The sequence below is a fragment of the Notamacropus eugenii genome, chromosome 4, assembly GCF_028372415.1.
Source record: "Notamacropus eugenii isolate mMacEug1 chromosome 4, mMacEug1.pri_v2, whole genome shotgun sequence".
NCBI lineage: Eukaryota > Metazoa > Chordata > Mammalia > Diprotodontia > Macropodidae > Notamacropus > Notamacropus eugenii.
In genome coordinates this window covers 470,947,975-470,968,536 of record NC_092875.1, presented here as the reverse complement: position 1 = coordinate 470,968,536, position 20,562 = coordinate 470,947,975, and the positions used below count along the sequence as shown (strand labels likewise).

The window sequence follows — 20,562 nt, the reverse complement described above, 5'->3', positions numbered from 1 at the left end:
AATACAGTAATTAGCGTTCACAACAGAGACTCTGACTTAACAAGAAAAGGTTACATTTTAACTCTGTTTAAGAAGGAAAAGGACCATGTATTACATTTTATAAAGCCTTCCATCAAAAATAATTACAATTTTTAAAGGGTTTGGAGTTTACAAGTAGAAGGTTTGATTATGTGAGAAATTCACTTAGGTGGTAACAGATAAATGCTATATGTGAAAAATTTTCAACAGTTTTGATATTTTCATTTCTTTAGGATTTCAATGGATCTAGGATGTCATCAATGTAAGTAATTCCTCCAGCGGTACAGATTTCAACCCATCCAGACCTTCTTATCCTTTGAATTTCTTGTTCATATCTTCCCATAAATCCTTCACAGATAAGCCTCTCAGTTGGGTAGATTATTATATTATCTTATATTATCTACATTTTTCCATCAATTGTGTGATTGTGAATATGCAAATTGATGTAGAAAATCATTTGAGGAAGTCTTCCAATTCATTTCTCATATTTTCATCAAGGATACCCACTATACCTATGCAGATCATTTTTATAAAGACTGTATAGAAAACATTTTAAAGGCATACAGGCTAATAGTTATTGATGTTATTTCTCTCACCTTTTTTCATGCTATCGGGAACCTTTTCCCAATTGTTCAGTATCTTCCTCTTTCTGGTGCTGCTGTGCAGTCACTTTTCAGTTGGGTCTGACTCTGTGACTCCATTTGGGGCTTTCTTGGCAAAGATATTGGAGTGGTTTGCCATTTCCTTCTCCAGTTCATTGTACAGATGAGGAAACTGAGGCAAATAGAGTTAAATGATTTGTCTAGGATCCCACAGCTAGTGTTTGAGGCCAGATTTGAAAGTTGGATCTTCCTGACTCCAGACCTGGTGCTCTGTCTACTGTGCCATCTAGTTTCCCTTCCTCTCTCTTAGATATCATGAAAAATCAGTCCCTCAGTGCTTTCCAAATCATGTCACCTCCAGCATAGATTTCTTTGATATGTTCTTAGTCTGGTCTAGATAAATTGTTTCCCTTCATCTACTCGAGTATCATTTTCGCTTCCTCATTCTCAGAATGAGGGCGCTGGTAGCTCATTGGGCACTAATATGTTAGAATTGTTGTTTCACTGTCATCAATGATGAAAATATTTTGTAATAGAAATGTTGAGATATCTGTTCCATTTTTAATCTCCTAGTTTGCTCTTTGAACGCTCTTAGGAATTAAACATTTAATTAGTTATTTGAATAAAAATAAATCTCAGAAATGTGAATGACATGAAATTGGGAAGGATAGCTAATACATTGAATGAAAAAAATTGGAATCCAAAGAGCCTGGACCAGGGGTGGGGAACCTGTGGCCTCAAGGCCGCATGTGGCCCTCTAGGTCCTCAAGTGAATCCCAAACTTGTATTCAATCAAAGGGCTGCACTCGAGAACCTAGAGGGCCACACATGTGGCCTTGAGGCCACAAATTCCACATCCCTGCCCTAGACATATTGAGTTAGTAGGTCAAATTAATAAGATTATTAGCAGAATTTAATCTTCTTGATGACAGGGACCATTTTTCCTTTTATCATTATATCCCTTGCACATAGTAGGCACTTAATGAATGCATATTGATTTGAATTGGGATGAAATTAGTCATTTGGCTCTGATATTGACTTTTCTGTGAACTTGTTTTCCCCTCTACTAACCTTCATTGTTTGTGAGATAATACTGATTATCTTCTATACTCTTTCTATGCAAAGTTTTGCAAATGAGTTTATAGTCTTAAATCAGTTACCCTTGGCTACCATGCCTTTCCACACAGAAAGGAGAACAAATGTTTTCTGGGGTTATTTCCAGTACAAGCAAGAATTTCTGTAGGGAGCTGTGAGAAGGCATACAAATAGAAACCATAAACAATGAGCACAGAAAAGGGTCAATTTTAGAAAAGTACTCACTTTGGCAATGCCTATTTATGGACAACAAGTGAGAATTTTTACATGAAGTTCTTTCTACAAGTTTATCTCACACACACGCACACATTTGGATACTTGCGTATAAATATAACTCTTATTTCATGAAGATTTTATGAAAAAGGGAAATACATATATGGTCATTTGAAATGACATAGATTCTTCTGATAGTTATCTTTTAAAATACATTTTTTAAAAATATCTATCTTTTACCTTTCCATTGCACTGGCGAATTCAAGTCATGCAATCATGGGGCTATTGGTGGCAGAAGAGACCCTCAATTTGACTTCCTTGTTTCCTAATGCACCTGCCTACTACATTTTGGATGGTACCCTACTCTATTGTCCTCTGATGGTATCACCTCATCAATAAAACATACATTTCTTTACAGAAGGAATTTATTATATATTTCATTTGCCTCTCTTGTAACTTCTCACATTGTTGAGCATGTAGAAGGCAACGAAAATATCTGGTGCATTAAATTGAATAAAATGTACTTTATTATATAAAGGTGACACCGAGCTGATCATTTGAGCTAATCGATAGGGCCAATTAATTAGCTGAGTTGATGATAATAATATAGCTCACGTTCACATAGCACTTAACATGTGCCGGGCACTGTGCCAGCTGTATTACAATTCCTATCTCATTTGATCCTCACAACTCTGGGAGGCAAGTGCTATAAATATTTCCATTTTTCAGATGAGGAAACTTAGGCAAACAGATGTTAAGTGACTTGGTCAAGCTCACACAGCTAGGGAGGGTCTGAGGCTAGAGTTGGGCCCAAGTAAGCAAGGTGTTACAGGGGCAGCTAGGTGGCACAGTGGATATAATGCCAGACCTGGAGTCATGAAGACTCATCTTCATGAGTTCAAATCTGGCCTCAGTAACCTACAAGCTGTGTGATCCTGGGCAAGTCACTTACCCCTGTTTGCCTCAGTTTCTTCATCTGTAAAATGAGCTGGAGAAGGAAATGGCAAACAACTCCAAGATCTTTGCCAAGAAAACCTCAAATGGGGTCACAAAGGGTCAGACATAACTGACAAGAGACTAAGCAACAACTTCCTCACTCCAGGCCCAGCACTCTATCCACTGCACTGCAGCTAGTTCTTTAAATAAAGTACATATGGTGTGTGTGTGTGTGTGTGTGTGTGTGTGTGTGTGCGTGTGTGTGCGTGCGTGCGTGCGTGCGTGCGTGTGTGTGTGCGTGCGTGTGTGTGTGTGTGCGCGTGTGTGTGTGTGTGTGTGTGTGTGTGTGCGTGTGTGTGTGTAGTGCTCAATAGTGTGATTTGAAGAGGTCATACCTTCTTCAAAACAACTTTACCACAGGCCTATAATTTTTCTTACTGTGTCCTCCCATCTGGCCTAAAACATAAGTCACTGGCACTCTAAGTAGCAAAGATAGAAGCATTGGAAGGATTCTGAGGAATTTCCCCTAAGTAACAGAAATGGGTACCACCCATAGCACAGTACTTTAAACCTCTTACCTGGGTCTATGATACCTATTTACTCTCTGGGTTGGTGCATTCACTCCATTTGCCCTCACAGTGGCAGGTATAGGCTCCTCCTCAACAGTAAATTAAGAGAAATAATAGAACAGGTATTCATATACTAAAGTAAATGCAGAAATAATAAATACACAACCATCCAGACAAAATCTGGGCTACACTCTCCACAAATGCACTCTGGATCTGTAAGAACAGTAGGCAACACTTACAGAAACCTGCCAAGCAACTTAAGAGTGAGGAAAACCCACTTGCTCAGGGTAACTCACAGCTCTAAAACTGCAAACCTTGGTGTACTCTTTCCCTCTCAGGAATTATCCCCAAACATTCGTTGATGAATGTAGTTTATATGTTGAATAGAGAGATGTTTTTACTGCGAGGCTGAGTTGACCCACACTGTGCTTGACTACCATTTATGTGAGCATTCCATCTCAGCCAACTAATGGAAGTACTGCGTGACTTCTCTTCATCTGCTTAGCTTGTTTTCCTCATCAGTGGAAACCGTCATACCTATTACTTACAGGTGATGAAGTTCTGAAATTTGTTCCCTCTCTTTCTTCCCTTATTGTTCTGACATAGGATTATTTTTGCACATGAACCCAACCTAACTTTTGATTAGTAATCACATTCTCACCTTTGTTTACATTTCTACCAAAATCACACCACTCTTCTGATATTCTTATTTTTCCAGTTTACAACAGTTTGTCACATTCACAACTAACAACTTGGTCTTAGAATTCACAGTCAAACTCAATCCTCAGTAATTTTTTCTCAAAGCAACCATTTCTCTTAGAACTCTGAGTGGGCTTCAACTCAGAAAAAAGAAACTCAAACAAAGGATTGGTACATTATATGCTTTGATAAATGTGACATATTATCACCTTAGAAGTCACAGAGTTTGGCCTTGAGAAAATGGGGTATAGGACAAGTAAGCAATAAAGGCCCACTCACATACATGCCCTCAAGCTCAACAACTCACCAAACTCCAGGTCCATGTCACTCACCCTCACCTTACCCATAGTGCTTTCTTTTCTCATGAAGAGGAGGCTCAACATGTTGCCAATAAGATAGACCATTTGTTAGGATCTATCATAATAGTTCCCCACATACTGTGCTCATTCTGTGAGGGTTGGCATCTCTAGAAGCCTCAAGATTGTACAACCTCTTCATCCAGTTTTACAGGCAGCAGAAGAGAGCCTCTGCCTTAGGTTTCTACAACAAAAGAATCATTCAGTCAGTCTGAACTTAGGATTGGCTCCAAGACCTGTCTTATCTGGATGCACGCTCGAATTGCTCAAGATCTGCACCTGAACATACACCCCTCCTCCTACTCAGTTGTACTAACATCGTTTCCATATAATTGCTCAAACCAAACATTAATCTATGTTCTTCATACACTCAAATTCCACTCTACATTTTGTCAAGAGCACCCAGGGCTGCTTTTCTAACATGTACTTCACCCATTACCAGGAACAGGAGAAAACATCCTGATATTCCTTTAAAGGGTGTGGAGTATAATCATCATGGGAAGCTGTGAGCCTTCGCTGATTCAGGGGCCCAGCTGTTACTTTTTTAGTCTATCAGAAGATTTCACCTGGATAGTGAATATAAAGCTATAAGTCCTATGTGGGGGGAAGGGGTCTGGGAAATGGAATCCAGAGAGGACAGAATTAAGTTGAGAGTGGGCCATGGAGATGGGTAGATGCCAAAGATTGCTTCAACATACATCTGAAGAGTGAGTCTTCTGATCATCTGAACTGAATTCCCACCTCAAAAGCCAGCAGGAAAGTCCCTGAAACAGTTCTCAAAAAGCACTGCACTAAATCCCTATACTTTAGTCCCTATTCATTCAGAGCTTTACCAACTCTTATTCTACACAAAATGCTTACACAGGCTCAGTTGTCTGATTTGCCAGAATGTTAGAGAGGACAATTAGCAGAGGGAGGTAGAGACGGTACTAGTTGAGGTGGGCACAAGTGACAGATGACAGTATGATATGGAGGAAATTAACACAGCCTGAAAAAAAAAAAAAAACAAACCGTAAAAAGAACTAAATTACCCCACAGTACTTTAATAGAGGCAAACTGGTTTAGAGGAAAGAACATTTGATTGGGAGGAAGGAGATTCCAGAGTTCTGCAGTCTGCTGTATAAAAGACTAATTTGTCCATCCTTGGGCAAATCAATTCACTTCTATAGCCCTCAGTTTCCTTACTCATAAAATAAGAGGACTGGACAAGATAACCTCCCAAGTGTGCTGCAGTTCCAAAATTCTTAGTCAATGAATCTTCCCAATTATGACCTAAGTCATAAAAAGGCTAAGTTATCTTCAAAATATTCTACTTAAGAAAGCAGTGTCTACTGTCTTTTAGAAAAAAGTCCATAGTGATTAAAATAAAAGATCCTCTTGCTTAAAGTAGTAAGCTTCAGTTATCCAGAAAATTCACTTCAGTCACCTCATTCTCCAGACAAAGCATACTTTCAAAATGTGAATGATCACTTGGCATCTGCTAGAAGGAATTCTGCTGATACAAAATGTAGACCATTCATGAAGAGAACTTTGGGGGTTTACTTAAAACATAGGATAAGTGAGGAAATTATCTGGTTAATTCCCAAGACTTTTCAAAGGCAATTTTAAATGATTATTTTGTTCTAACTCTTAGTTATAGCCATTGTCTCTTTTCAATTTCACAGTAATGAGGTGTTATTGTGTTCCACGTGCTCCAGGTATTTTACCATTTTACAGATAAAAGAACAGGATGAGTGACTTTCCCAGGGCCACACAACTGGAGAGTATCAGAAATGGGTTCCAAGTTTTGCACTCTATCCATTAGGTCACTCTGAATTCCAGATTCTTAAATAATTTATGCAATTCATCCTCCATAGCCTCCTCCATATTTTTTACTTATCCAGCACGGGCATATTGAAACCACGAACTATACATATGGGCAACAGTATCAATATGTAGTTCAATTAGTTTTGACTCATCTCATAAGGGATGCTCACTTTTCATCAAAATTGTATTCTTGGAAACCATGTGATAAAGTTGCTCACCATAACATGGATATTTCTCTCATAATTTAATGGTTAATTTTAGAATACTTAGAAATTCCCTGCAGAAACTACGTTATAATTGGAGGTTGTATTCATGACCAAGGATTAGGCATCAAAATACATCACAGATTTAGATTCATGGAATCATAGAACTTGAAAGCTGGATGGGAGCTGAGTCAGAAAATTCAAGAAAAAGACAAGAAAACTGGGATATGATGGGAAGAGTATTGGCTCTAGAGTCAAGAGTTTGAAAGCTGCCTCTGATACTTTTCAGCTGTGTGACCTTGGGCTAGTCACCAATCCACCATGGGTTTGGGTTTCTTCATCTATCAAATGAGGGGTGGACTAGTTGTCTCCTGAGGTTCTTTCCTGCTCTAGATCTAAGATATCAGCTCTGAATCAAGGTGAACAATCTAAACACACTGATTAGACTAGGGGTCCCAATGAACTCTAGCTTCTCTCTGTATCGCCAGCACTTAGTGCAGTGCCTGAAACATGGCAAAGTACTTAACGCCTTGACGCAAAGCATCATATATTTACTTCATGACTTCCAAGATCTCTAATTTTGATGGTGTGGGGCACTACCCTCTCTGACACTGATTTCAGCCCTTCTAGGAGTTGGCAGAAGGTCTCTGAGAGTTACATAATTGAGTGTGGTTAACTGTGGTTAACCTGGTGATGAGCTCGATAAACACAGAGAGGCAATAGCCTGTCATGGCCCATCATTGGACACATGCTTGAAACCTTTCCATCTTGTCAGGACTTGCCAGATCTTGTGCTTTCCTGGCACAACCTTGGAGAACCCACTGTTACTGCCACATAGAAATGAATTATGAGAGTAAGACTTAAGTGAAGGAAAGTAATATACAGCACATTTTTTAAAAAAACAGCCCCCCAAAGTCTTCTGAATTGTAAGTTTCACCTAAAACTAATATCCTGTGATTACATATCTCAGTTAATAACAAACATTAAGTAACACTGATGGTGATTGCCTTTTGGGAGTTTTGATGGACTTTCCTGGGAATAACTGCGATGACCCAGTCTCTTAAGTAAATGGTCCAGGGCAATTTGAATCTTATCGTTACTTGTTCTTCATTCTCAAAGAGGATCATGACATCAGGGAGGTGAGACCATAACGGATAAGTGAGTTGGATTTAAGTGAGGCAGGGTTGTGCAAAGTCACCAGCCTCACTTTCCTTTCTGGAACCATCTGTGCCCAAGTGGCACAATAAAGGTCAGGAGAACTGGAGATGGCCCAGGATAGAGATATTTGTATCTAAACCAAGGATGAGGAACCTGCAACCTCAAGGCCACATGTGACCCTCTAGATCCTCAAGTGTGGCCCTTTGACTGAATCCAAACTTCACAGAACAAATCCCCTTAATAAAAGGATTGTTCTGTAAAACTTGGACTCTGTCAAAAGGCCTCACCCAAGGACCTAGATGGCCACATGTGGCCTCAAGGCCACAGGTCCCTCAGCCCTGTAGACTTTTCCACTCCATCTCCTCTTCATACTCTCTAACCTCCAGACCCATGTCTTCTTTTTCTTTCACTTAATTTCTTTATACTAGACATTCTAAAGCATTCTATTAGGTTTCAGAGCTGAGCTTTGTTTCTGGGCCCACCCCTCTCTTTTGCCCTTGCTCCTGGACCAATTCAGATCCACATTACACTTTTCTGTTCCAACTCTATGCCCCTCATTCAAAATCTCACTTTTCCTCCTTAGGCCTCCAGCTCCTGCCTCAGGAAACCAACACTGCTTCTCCCCTTCCCTGTATCCATCTAATCATCCTGCCCCCACTGATATATTCTGACTGACTTTTTCCAGTCTTCTCATGTCCACTGCCATCAGATGTTCCCACCCATTAACACTGTTGTTAGTTACACAGTGACTTTCCTGTCATCCCTCCCTCTTGGTCCACCTGAGATTACCACCATACCAATAAGCAACAGAGCTGCAGCATCCTCCGAAAGAGGCACAACATGCCATAAGGGACAGGTTGGGAATCCCAGCACAGTGGGCAGGGGTTGCTCCAAGGATGGGGATGTTCAAATACACAGGCTGGGGTGAGCCCACAATATGAACTTGTCTGTCTGTCTATCTATCCATAGCTAGTTTGTACAACATTTCTGTGTTGTCTCCCCAGTTAGATTGTGAGATCCTTGACAGCAGGGACCGTCTTTTGCCTTTTTCTGTAGAACTTAGCATAGTGCCTGACACTTAAACGTTCTTAACAAATGCCTAGTGACTGACTTCTGTGACAGACTGCAGACCTATTTTGATGGGGGAAAAACTAGAAAGTGCAAAGAATTCCTGGTAGGATGCTTAGAGCTCTGTGACAGTAGCCTGAGGTCCTCTATCTGAGACAATCTTTGACTCCAGCCTTCCAGAGAATAAAAAGGGAAGTCATCACAATGAAGATGACCTAAGTCTGTTGGAAAGCCATTATTATTATGATTAAACTCATTTTGGTCACAATGTTATTCATTATGAGAAAACACATGATAATGGCTAGCATTTCTATATCACTTTAAGATTTGAAAAGTACTTTACAAATATCTCATTTTGTCCTCATAGTACCACTGGTAATAGATGTTCTTATTATCTCCATTTTGCAGATAAGGAAACTGAGGTTGGAAGAGGTTAAGCAATTTTCCCAGGGTCACATAGTTGTCTGAAGATGGATTAGAATTCATGTCTTCCTGACCTTAAGTCCAGGCCTCTATCCACTGTGCTACATCCCTCAAAACTTTTATTATAATACAATAACAGCTTTTTAGTCTCATCATGAATTTTAAAAAGAATTACCTTAAATCACTAAAATTTTTGCTTCAAAGTTTTCATAAAATCAGTGAAGGGAGAACTTATACATTTACTTTCCAAACTGCCCTAGAAATCGGCACTGTTTTGGTACCCAGTAACACACGTCGATGAACTGATATTCTCCCTCCCTGCCCTGTCAGAAATAATCTTCATTTCTTTTGACCTCTAATAGCATTTTGTAGCTCTCGAGCTATTATTAGGTTCCATTCTAGGTTATTACCATAGAGTTAAGTCATCTTACAAGACAGGATCCCTTACAAATATAACCAGTGATTTTTTTCTCATTTTTCTTCATTCTTGACCTCTCCATAGCATTTGATCTTCGTGTTTACTCCTTTCCCTGGATTCTCTCATTTCCACGAGTTCTTGGGACGCTGCTCCCTCCGGGTTCTCTGCCTCATATTTATTCCTAATAAATAATGTTCTACCTCTCAAGTCTGTACCTTTCATGCAGACCCTCTGCCTTGTCTCAGATGTATCCTTTCCTCACTTCCACCTCTCAGAATCAATATCCTTCCAAGATTATTTGAAGTGCCCACTTTCTACATAAGGCTTTTCTTGATACACCCAGTTGTCACTTTCCAATTTTACTTTGCCTATCTTTCTGTATTTTTGGGGTACATGTTATTTTGCCTCAATAGATTACATATTCCTCAAGAATCAGGACTATTTTGTTTTTATTTGTATGATCTTAACCTAATTTGGTGCCTGTAACATGTAAGTATTTAATAAATGTTTATTGAATGAATGGAGGAATAAATCAATCTTTTCTTTTCGAATAGCAGTTTATTAGAAGTGTGGCTGATATTCTCCCCAGTCTTTGAATTTCATGGGTAGTAAGAAGAAAGTTTCTAGAGCAGCTGGGTGGTGCAGTGGATAGTGTACCAGGTCTGGAGTCAGGAAGACTCATCTTCCTGAATTCAAACCTGTCCTCAGACAATTTACTAGCTGTGTGACCTTGGGCAAGTCACTTAACCCTGTTTGCCTCAGTTTCATCATCTGTAAAACAAGCCAGAAAAGGAAATGGAGAACCACTCCGGTATCTTTGCCAAAAAAATCCCAAATGGGGTCATGAAGAGTCACAAATGACTGAAAAATGACTGAACCACAAGAAAGACGTTACTGTCTGGATTGTGATTGCGACATCCCTGTGTAAACCCCACAATCTGAACTGGTCTTACACTTTCCTTCCAATCAGCTCAGGAGATACCACGGGATCAGGTGGCACAACTGCCTTACTTCTGTAAACTTTCCATTTCTTCCCTAGATAGGGGCCATACTGCAGTCTCCGGTCCCAAGGGAATTCTCTTCCCATGACCCACATTATCAAATGTTGTCCTTTCTTCAATGGCTTTAATTTTCCATGGTTTGAACTAGTCTTTGGGTTTTCACACAACCCATAGCTTTAACTGAGGAAAGACACCCCAGCTGATCGACTGGGATAGCCCAGAGTAAAGACAAATATGGAGGGATAGGAAGGAGGCTACAATAGGAACTAAATCTCACATGCATAAATGACTTGAGCACAGTGGCTTAATCATCTGTAACTAAGGACTCTAAGTGAAAGCATCCCCTAACTTCAAGCAATGAGAAGCTGTATGTTTCCTTCATCTGGTAAATAAAGCAAACCTTAAGTTAACTCTGAATGTAAGTCTGATTGTTCTATAAGGAAACATCTACAAGGAATCTATTCATTAGGGTTTGGTTTTTTTACCTCCCCCTAAAAATTTTCATGATAGGAATCTAGAATTAAACAAAATTTGCCTCTATTTTCAAATCAAGCCTGTGGGCATATTCTATTATTTGCGCACTTCAGACTGCCCTCATATGAACTTCTCTGACAGCTTTTGTAAACAAATTCCCTGTAATTATTTTACATAATATAACCCAGGGAAAGCTATAAAGTTGACTTAACTGCTATACATTGTCTGGGGATGACTCATGACAACATGATGCCTGATGGATCTTGTTTAAAACAGTCAGGTTGATTAAGATCAAAAACAGGGAGCAATATTAAACCTATCCCATGTAATGATGCAACGAATACGAACATAGAAGTCGAATTCTACCCTGCGCCTGAATATATCAAGAAGCAGTCTGTCTTCGTCATTCCCTATCTGGATCCAGAAGGGAAAGGAACGAACCAGGGCAGCCAATTCTCAGCTATATGTACTTAGGCTAGAGGGGACACAGAGAGAGAATGAAGAAGTGAGTTCATAGGTAATCCAGATCTCTTAATTTAATGGGGAGTCTTAACCTTTTCCTACAACATTAAACAAAGTTACTAATGAACAACAAAGTGGGAGGATTTGATTTTTTACCTTTTCTCCCTTTCATTAGGACTCTTCTGGTGAATGTACAAAGGAAAAGTTCATATACACACATATACATATATACACACATATGTGTGAATATATGTTTCTGTGTATGTATACATAGGTATATGTAAGTATACATGTATATGTATATATGTGTGTCTGTATATATGTATATACACTACATATATAAGAGCTAACATTTGTATAGGGGCAACTAGGTAGTGCAGTGGATAGAGCACTGGGTTTGGAATCAGAAGATCTGAGTTCAAATCTGGCCTCAGCTACTTGCCGGATGTATGACCTTAGGCAGGTCACAACTCCTATTTGCTTCTGTTCCTCATCTGTAGGATGGGGACACGTTGGAAAAGGAAATGGCTGACCACTTTGGTACACTTGCCAAGAAAACCATGGGGTTATGAAGAATCAGACACAACTGCATGACTTAACAACAGCAACATCTGCATGGAGTTTGGGGATTCGCAAAGTGTTTATAAATGTCTCCTTGTTATCATCACAACAACCTTGGGAAGTAAGAGCTATTATCATTCTCACTTTGCAGATGAAGAAACTGAGGCAAACAGGGGGAAAGGTGATGGGGTGCTTGGGTGCATGTGCTTGGACCCCAATTTTAAAATCACATTTCTCTTTAAAAATCACATTTTTCCCTAGTCTCAAAACATTATCTCAGGCAGTTTCTTCCCAGCTTAAGGACACAGCCTGCCCCAGCAACAATTGTTATCTCCCTTCCTGATACAGAAGCCAGCCACACTTACACAACTCATTAGTCTGAACCAGCTGCATCCTGACTAAACTGGCTGTGCACTGGGTCATAATGACATTTACTACTCACTGACCAATCATGTGTGTCTTAGACTTAGACATATGTATACTCCATTACATTTATCTTGTCTAACAAGACATTGATGAGACCAGCCTGGTATTCCTGAGTCAGCCCTGACCATTAGCTGATTTAGTGATATTTCAGGCCTAAAATCACACCTCCATGTAGCCCCTCCTTGGGTCATTTCTTGATGAACTCTGGGTAAAATGCCTACTCAGTAGATACCAAAAGTGCATGTTCCTTTAAGAACTAACCACTTCCAGTGGGCAAGAATTGGAAATTGAGGGGATGCCCATTAATTGAGGAATGACTGAACAAGTCATGGTATATGAATGTAATGGAATACTATTGTGCTGTAAGAAAATGATAAACAGGAAGACCTCAGAGAGGCTTGGAAGGACCTATATGAACTGATGCTGACCAAAAGGAGCAGAACCAGGAGAACTTTGTACACAGCAATAACCACAGCATATGAGGAATTTTTCTGGTAGACTTAGCCCTTCACAGCAATGCAAAGACCTAAAAAATTCCCAACAGACTCGAGGCAAAATGCCTTCCACATCCAGTGAAAGAACTATGGAACTGGATTGCACAATGAAGCAGATTATTTTCTCTTGTGTTATGTTTTGTTTTGTTTTCATGGTTTCTCCCATTCATTTTAATTCTTCTATGCAACATGACTAAGGTGAAAATATATTTAATAAGAATGTATGTATAGAATCTATATAAGATTGCACAATGTCTCAGGGAGGGATGGGAGAAGGAAGGGGGGAAAGGTAGGGGAAGGAGGGGGAAAAATCTAAGATATGTGGAAGTGATTGTAGAAAACTGAAAACAAATTAATTACTTTTAAAAAACAACTAACCACTCCCTAATCCCACACTGAAACACCTAATTTGCATATTTGGCACATGTTATACTATAGGATATCCTATATAAACTTTCCCTGTACCCCTCTAAGGTTGCAGGCTCCCTAAGAACTCTTGCCTGCTAAAAAGCATAATAAATCTTTACCTTGACCTCAACAATGCTTGAGTCAGTGAATTCTTCTTCAGACAGCCCATGCAGGGAGCTCCAGCCTTGGAGTTCCTGTACAGCCCCCCTTCCAGCCCTCATCAAAGGGACTTGCCCAGAGTCAGACAGCTGGTATCCAAGGCCAAATCCTAACTGAAGTCCTGCATTCTATCCACTGTGCCACTGAGCTGCCAAAAAGAGACAACAACCAGTCCAAAGATACTTACTGAGTATCCACAGGGTAGTCAGCTATGTACTAAGTGAGAGGAAAGGAGGAGAAATGGATTAAAATGCCCAATTCCACCAAAGCCAATATTGACTCACCATCTAGACAACTGTGAATTTTGCTCTATAATTTTTGTTATTTTAAAAGAATTGAAAATCACACGCTTTTTATCAAGTCACCTTTCCAAGAAGAACCTAAAGGAATACATTAAAAACAAGAATAATATTTACAAAGGTTTTGATAGAGCCTTCAAATGAAATGTTAGAAATGACCTCTGTTTTCACCAGCTTTGAAAACTTCCAAGTCAGCAGCTGTGTAATTATCTGCTTCTGTGGACTTGGTTACTGAAATAAATAGAATCTTCATAGTTTTTCAACTTTCCTTGGTAATAGTGTTCTTTGGATTTACAGTGTTGCATAACTCAATAGCCAATAAATCATTCTTTCTTTTGTAGTACATGAATTTATTTTTTGCTCCTTATTAATTTTTGGTTAATGAATGGAAAACATAATAGTACATTTGTGATATCCTATGAAAACAACATAAAGGAAAAGTTAATGAAAGACCCAGTTCTATGTCTGATTGATGATTTTAAAATTGGCCTTGAATATGAATTTTCAAAAACTCAAATAAATAGTTTATAACCCTTCCTACTCATAAAGACTAGCATCTTGAGTGAATGAACAAGGATTAATAAACCCAACTCTTCGACCCATGGATCAGAAAACAGGGGTATATAAACAGAGTTGTACATGAATGGCTGAGAGAGTCCACCCTCCCCACAGTCACATGCAGTTACTATACAGTGAGACTACATGTGAGGGCAAACATAGTCACAAGCTATTTGTAGACACGGTCCCTGGAAAGCCTGCCAGTGTTAATAATATCCCATTATATTTTGGCTCACACAATTCTGGCCCAAAATAAGCTGAACATTAGGAAGGACACATAAGGAGGGTTTCTAGGTTTGTTGTTTCAGAGAGAACATTTTTTTTAATATTCTAGAGGATAGATGGAAAAATCAAGGAAAATTATTAAAAAGAATGAGTATCTGAATCCTTCAGCTGAGAATCACTTGAACTATCCCAGGGCAGTGTGTGGTTTGGGGAGAAGAGAGGAGAAGAGAAGCCTACTAAGTGCCTACTATGTGCCAAGCACTACGCTAAGCACTCTATAAATGTAATCTCATTTGAGACTCAAAACAACCCTGTGATGTAGGTGCTATGATTATCCTCATTTAGCCCAACCCCCAGACTCATAGTTGACTCACATTAAGTGCGGAGAGGAATGTTTTTTTGTTCAGAATTTTTCTTGTTCTAACTAGGGTCTCCAAGCAAAAGCAGGAGGATTGTGAAGAGTACTACTGTGATAAACAGCAAAGGAGGATAGATATTGGAGGAACCAAAGAGCGGACACCAAGACCACCCCATTAAATTTAATAACATTCATTTAATATTCCCTAAGCATGTTCTTCAAATAACACAAGCCTGCTCATGCGAATGCTCCATTACTAATTAGATCACCCAATATAGACCCAACATGAATAAAAAATTAGGATGAGCATAGAGGGAATCTGGGGCAGGTAGGTGGTGCCATAGTGCATAGAACAAGCTGTGTGACTCTGGGCAAGTCACTTAACTCTATTTGCCTCAGTTTCTTCATCTGTAAAAAGAGCTGGAAAAAAATGGCAACCCATTCCAGGATCTTTGGCAAGAAAACCCCAAATAGGATCATGAAGAGTCTGATATGACTGAAAAATGACTGAACATCTACTGGAAGAGGGAACTGATTTTCATCTCTTAGTAGTTTCCTCTGTCACCAGTCTTATTCTCTGTACGTTCTCTCCCTTGGCAAACCTCATCTACCTCTGGAATTTCAACCATCATCTCTGCACAGATGACTCTCAAATCTGTACCTTTATTCTTGACCACTAACCCAAGCCTCCATCTAGCATTTCCACCCAACTGTCCTTCTAGCCCACAACTAAACACATCCTAAATGGCACATATTTCTTCTAAAGTTCATTCCTTTGGACCTTCCTGTTTCCTTCAATAGCACCAGACTGCACCCAGGCATCTGTGCTCAAGAGCTCTATCTTACTCTTTGGTGTTTCCCTTCCCTCACATAACATTCCAATCATTTGCCCAGTTTTGTTGATTTTACCTCCACAATATCATTTATGTCTGACCCCTACTATATGTCAGATCTTATTCTAATTGTCAGATTCATCAGATGAATTCACATTCATCCTCTCTGCATATTTTCATATGGGAAAGATTATGTATCATTTTTGCCCAGGTTTATTTTTTTCTAGTGAGCAACACCGATCTATCAGCCCACCTTAATATCATGCATTATTTTGTTGTTTAGTCATTTTTGTAATTGTGTGCGACTCTTTGTGACCTCTTTTGGGGTTTTCTTGGCAAAGATACTGGAATGCTTTGCCATTTTCTTCTCCAGTTCATTTTACAGTTGAGGAAACAGAAGCCAACAGGGTTAGGTGACTTACCCAGGGTCACACAGCTAGTAAGTGTCTGAGGCCAGATTTGAACTCAAGATGAGGAGTCTTCCAAATTCTAGACTTGGTATTCTATTTACCATGCCACCTAGCTGCCCCCAATCCTGGCCTGGTCAGTTATTTCTTGCATGACTTAAGTCCATTTCGTCTCTTTAGGCCTCACTTTCCTCATGTGCAAAATGAGGAGGTCCTATTGCATGATCTTTAAGTTCCCTTCTGGCTCTAAGTCTGTGATCTTATGATGTGCTGTTATTGTTACCAAATTCATCTAGGAGAATTTGGGTGAAAGGATGGGATCATGGTCTGTGTAAGACTTAGTCCTGGAAAGAAGAGATTAATTTTTCCCCCAACATGGTAAATAAATCCCTGCTAATGTCAAAGACCACCAGCTAAAATGAAAATTTCATCTCTGAAATATTGTTCAGGCAATCTCTGTCTGGTGAGAGGGAGTAAAAAGGAAGAACCTGTCTAAAATCACAGGGAAATTTAAAATTGTTTCTATCAGAGCCATTTAAAAATACAGTCACTTGAGGAATATTTCTCTTCAAGCCAAGGTTAACCATGAAGCTGGACACATGTCATGCTGCTCTTGGTATGATTTCTCCAACTTTGTAAAAGCAAATTACACAAGCCAATAATTTTATTTTCAAACCATATAATTTCTACACGATCTAAAACTGTTAAAACCCCAGATTTCTTGTCCAGAGACATGTGTAGGGTGATGATTTTTGTTATTTTCTCTTAAAAGAGAAAAAGCAAACTTAGCTCAGTTGAAAAACTGCTTCTAAGAATCCCCTGTACACCAGTAATGAAGTCTCCAACACAAATCTCTGACCATTGAAGTTTTATTTACTTAAATATGTTCCAATACGACACAGCAGGTCATTAGAATATATTATTGAACTAGCTATCAGAGCGGCAAATAAAAATCCACATCTGTATTTCTCATATCCACTAAGATAAAAACACTCATTATTCTCCACAAAAAAAGCCCCCAGCCTTCAGTGACCTCTCAGAATCCACATTCCCTTTTCCTTTGTCACCACATGGCTTAGAAATTGTCCTTGGTATGCACGATTAATTAGATTGCTTTTTCCTTCCTCGTTTCTGTTTATTTCAAGGCTACTAATTGCTCACGACACTGTCCACCATCAGTGAGCCTTATTCTCCATGGGACCCAGTCTAGTAAAGTGACGATATTTCTGTTCGTTGTATCTGACCCTTTGTGACCCCATGGACCACACCAGGCCCTTCTGTCTTCCACTATCTCTCAAAGTCTGTCCAAGCTCATGTTTGTTATTCCCATGACATTATCTATCCATCTATCTCATCCTCTGCTGTTGCCTTTTCTGTCTTCAATCTTTCCTAACACTAGGAGCTTTTTAAATGAATTCCATCTTCTCGTTATGTGGCCAAATTATTTAAGCTTCAGCTTCAGTATTTGACCTTCTAGTGAATAATCTGAATTAATTTCTTTAAGTTTGACTGATTTGATCTCCTTGCTGTCCAAAGAATTCTCAGAAGTCTTCTTCTGGAAGCATCGATTCTACAGCGCTCAGCTTTCCTCCTAGTCCAGCTCCCTTAGCCACACTGCTACTGGAGAAACTCTAGCTTTGAGTGATCACTTAATTAAATCCATCCATTCCAATCCATTTAAGTTCACCAACACCACAGATGTCAATATTTAATTTTTCCATCTCCTGTTTGATCACATCCAGTCTACCTTGGTTCATAGATTCCAAGTTCCTATCAATGTTGATCTTTCATCACCAGACACTCCCATAGCTGAATGTTCATTCAGTTTTGGTCTGGAAGCTTCACTCTTTCTAAAGCTAGTTGCAGTTATCCTTTACTCTTCTCCAGTTATGTGTTGGACCCCTCCCAATCAGAAGGGTTACCTTCAATGTCATATCTTTTAGCTTTTTAATACTGTCCATGGGGTTTTCCAGGCAAAGATATGGGAGTGTTTCCCATTTCCTTCTCCTTCCCATTTTGTCAGAACTCTCTACTATGACCAGTCTATCTTAGGCAGCCCTGTATGGCAGAATTGATAGTTTCATCGACCTACAAAAGCCCCCCCTCCACCACCACCACCATGACAAGGCAGTGATCCAGGAGGGAAGTAAAGTAATGAATATCTATTCTTGATAGTCATAGGGAAGAGATTTTAACATATTAAGTTCTATGCCAAGGACATCAATACTGGATGTGATCACCTGCATCAAATGAAATGGAGAACTGAGTAAGTGAGCCTCCAAATTTACTCAGTTGAGTCTCCCCATCAGAGCAATGGGAGGACTCATCCCCAAACACAGACTTTATTAATAGATTTTAACTTCTGAAAGAGACCATGTGATAGAGAATATCCAGCAATTCATCACTTTGGTGTCAAACCCCTCATCTAAAAGAAAAGGAAACAGGTGCTGAAATTTGGCTGACCTTTTTTCAAGGTCACAAAGGGGCAAAACTAGGGTTTGAATCTTGTCTACTCCCACCCCTCCCACCATCTTCTGACTCCCAAGTCAGTACTCTTTCCACTTGCACCAGATGTTCCATGATTTCTTTGAGTCACACTATAAATACAAAACTAGCTACACATCGTCAAATCTCTCTAAGATGCAGAAAGAACAAAAAAAAATGATGGAAGGAAGAAAGAATTTTTTGACCCTTGAGTCTTTGGAGAGCATGGGATTTCTCACTTTACTAGCCTGGGTTTAGCTTTCATTAACTTTTTAGCTTCTCTTTTTCTCAGAGAAAAACTGTCTATGTCACACAGCTTGGTTTAAGCTGGAAATTAGAGAGATGGCTGCTATGCCATGAGTTCACTGGCTCCGTAACTGTCCTAATGCAATTCAGTCTTAGCAGATCTCAACCCACTTAATAAATGTTTGGCACAATGGATAGAACCCTGGGCCTGGAGTCAGGAAGGCTTGAGTTCAAATCCGACCTCAGACACTTCCTAGCTATGTGATGCTGGGTAAGATACTTAACCTCTATTTGATTCAGTTCCTTCATCTGTAAAATGAGAAAAATAAGAGCACCTACCTCCCAAGGTGGTTGTTGGCCTCCAAGGAAGTCATCACTGTAAAGTGCTCAGCATAGCACTGGGTACACAGTAAGCATTACATAAAGGTTAGCTATCACTAGTCATCTATGCAACAAATATTTGCTAGGCACCAGACACCGGTGATACAAAAAAATAAAACATTGCATAGTGCTTTTTCTCAAGTTACTTACAATCTCTCTCTATAGATACAACGTATTACAATATATATAACGCGTAATAAGAACAATAGTTAGCATTTATATAGCACATTACAAATCCTCACAACAACCCTGGAAGGTCGGCACTATTATTATCCTCCTTTACAGATGAAGAAACTGAGGCAGAGGGTAAGTAATATGTTTGGGTTGCAAAGCTAGTAAGTATCTGAGGCTGGATTTGAACTCAGGTCTTCCTGACTCTATGTCCAGTGATCTACTCACTGCAACAACAAAGGGTTGGAAGTAAATTACATGTAAATTTTCATATATGTAAAAGATTTCATAAGTGTGAGCCTTACTATTCAATACACAGTAGAATGTGGGGGAAAAAAAAGAGAGACCTAGGCAAATTTCTTCAGAGAAACTGGAAGATTGGATATTCACCTGGGTAGGTGGAGATCAGCGAAGGACAAGACATCTGATATGGATCTTGCAAGAACCAAAGAAACTGAGTCAGGACATATCCATCCTCTCAGAAGAGGAGTCATTCCTCTTAGCTAAGGTCTTTGAAACTAAGATACAGTTACTTTCTTTACTTAACTTGGGCATCTGCAAAAGTCTTCTGTAATTTGCATCTCATTTTTTTCAAGGAGATGATGGCCCTTTTTCTTATGACATTGAAAAATACACGGAAAAGTTTACAACCAACTTTTCAAATACATGTAATTTCTTCTTCTTCCCACTGAAATGAGGGGAAGTGCTGACCACTCTCTGTGTGTATATTATGACTTCTTCCATGTCTAGTCAGAATTAGAACCTCTGCAATTCAGAGAATTTTAAAATAATTATTTCCAGGAAGAAATGGGTTCAGAAAAACCTGGGGAAAGTTTGTATGGACTGATACAGAGTAAAGTGAGTACAACCAGGGGAAGAATTAACACTGGAGCATCAACAGTGTAAAAATGAAGAGCTGCGAAAGACTTCAGAACTCTGCTTACAGAATGATCCGCCATAATTTCAGAAGACCAGTGATGAAACATGCTCACTGCTCCTGATGAAGACATGAAGGACACATATGAAGAATGAGGCGCATATTTTGGGGACG

General features: G+C 39.4%; 1 protein-coding gene across 4 annotated transcripts in view; it reads right to left on the bottom strand.

The window, feature by feature from the left end:
• Window positions 1–20,562, bottom strand: part of PDE8B (phosphodiesterase 8B) — a 331,778-nt gene that overhangs the window by 194,086 nt on the left and 117,130 nt on the right. Inside the window, exon 1 of one of the 4 annotated variants that reach the window (XM_072606395.1) lies at window positions 615–5,618. The exons of 2 other annotated variants lie outside the window; for them this stretch is intronic. The gene's annotated coding sequence lies outside the window, so the exon portion shown is untranslated. Of the gene's footprint in view, window positions 1–614; window positions 5,619–20,562 lie in introns of those variants that run through there. One more of the 4 variants, XM_072606394.1, reaches the window with a different exon arrangement.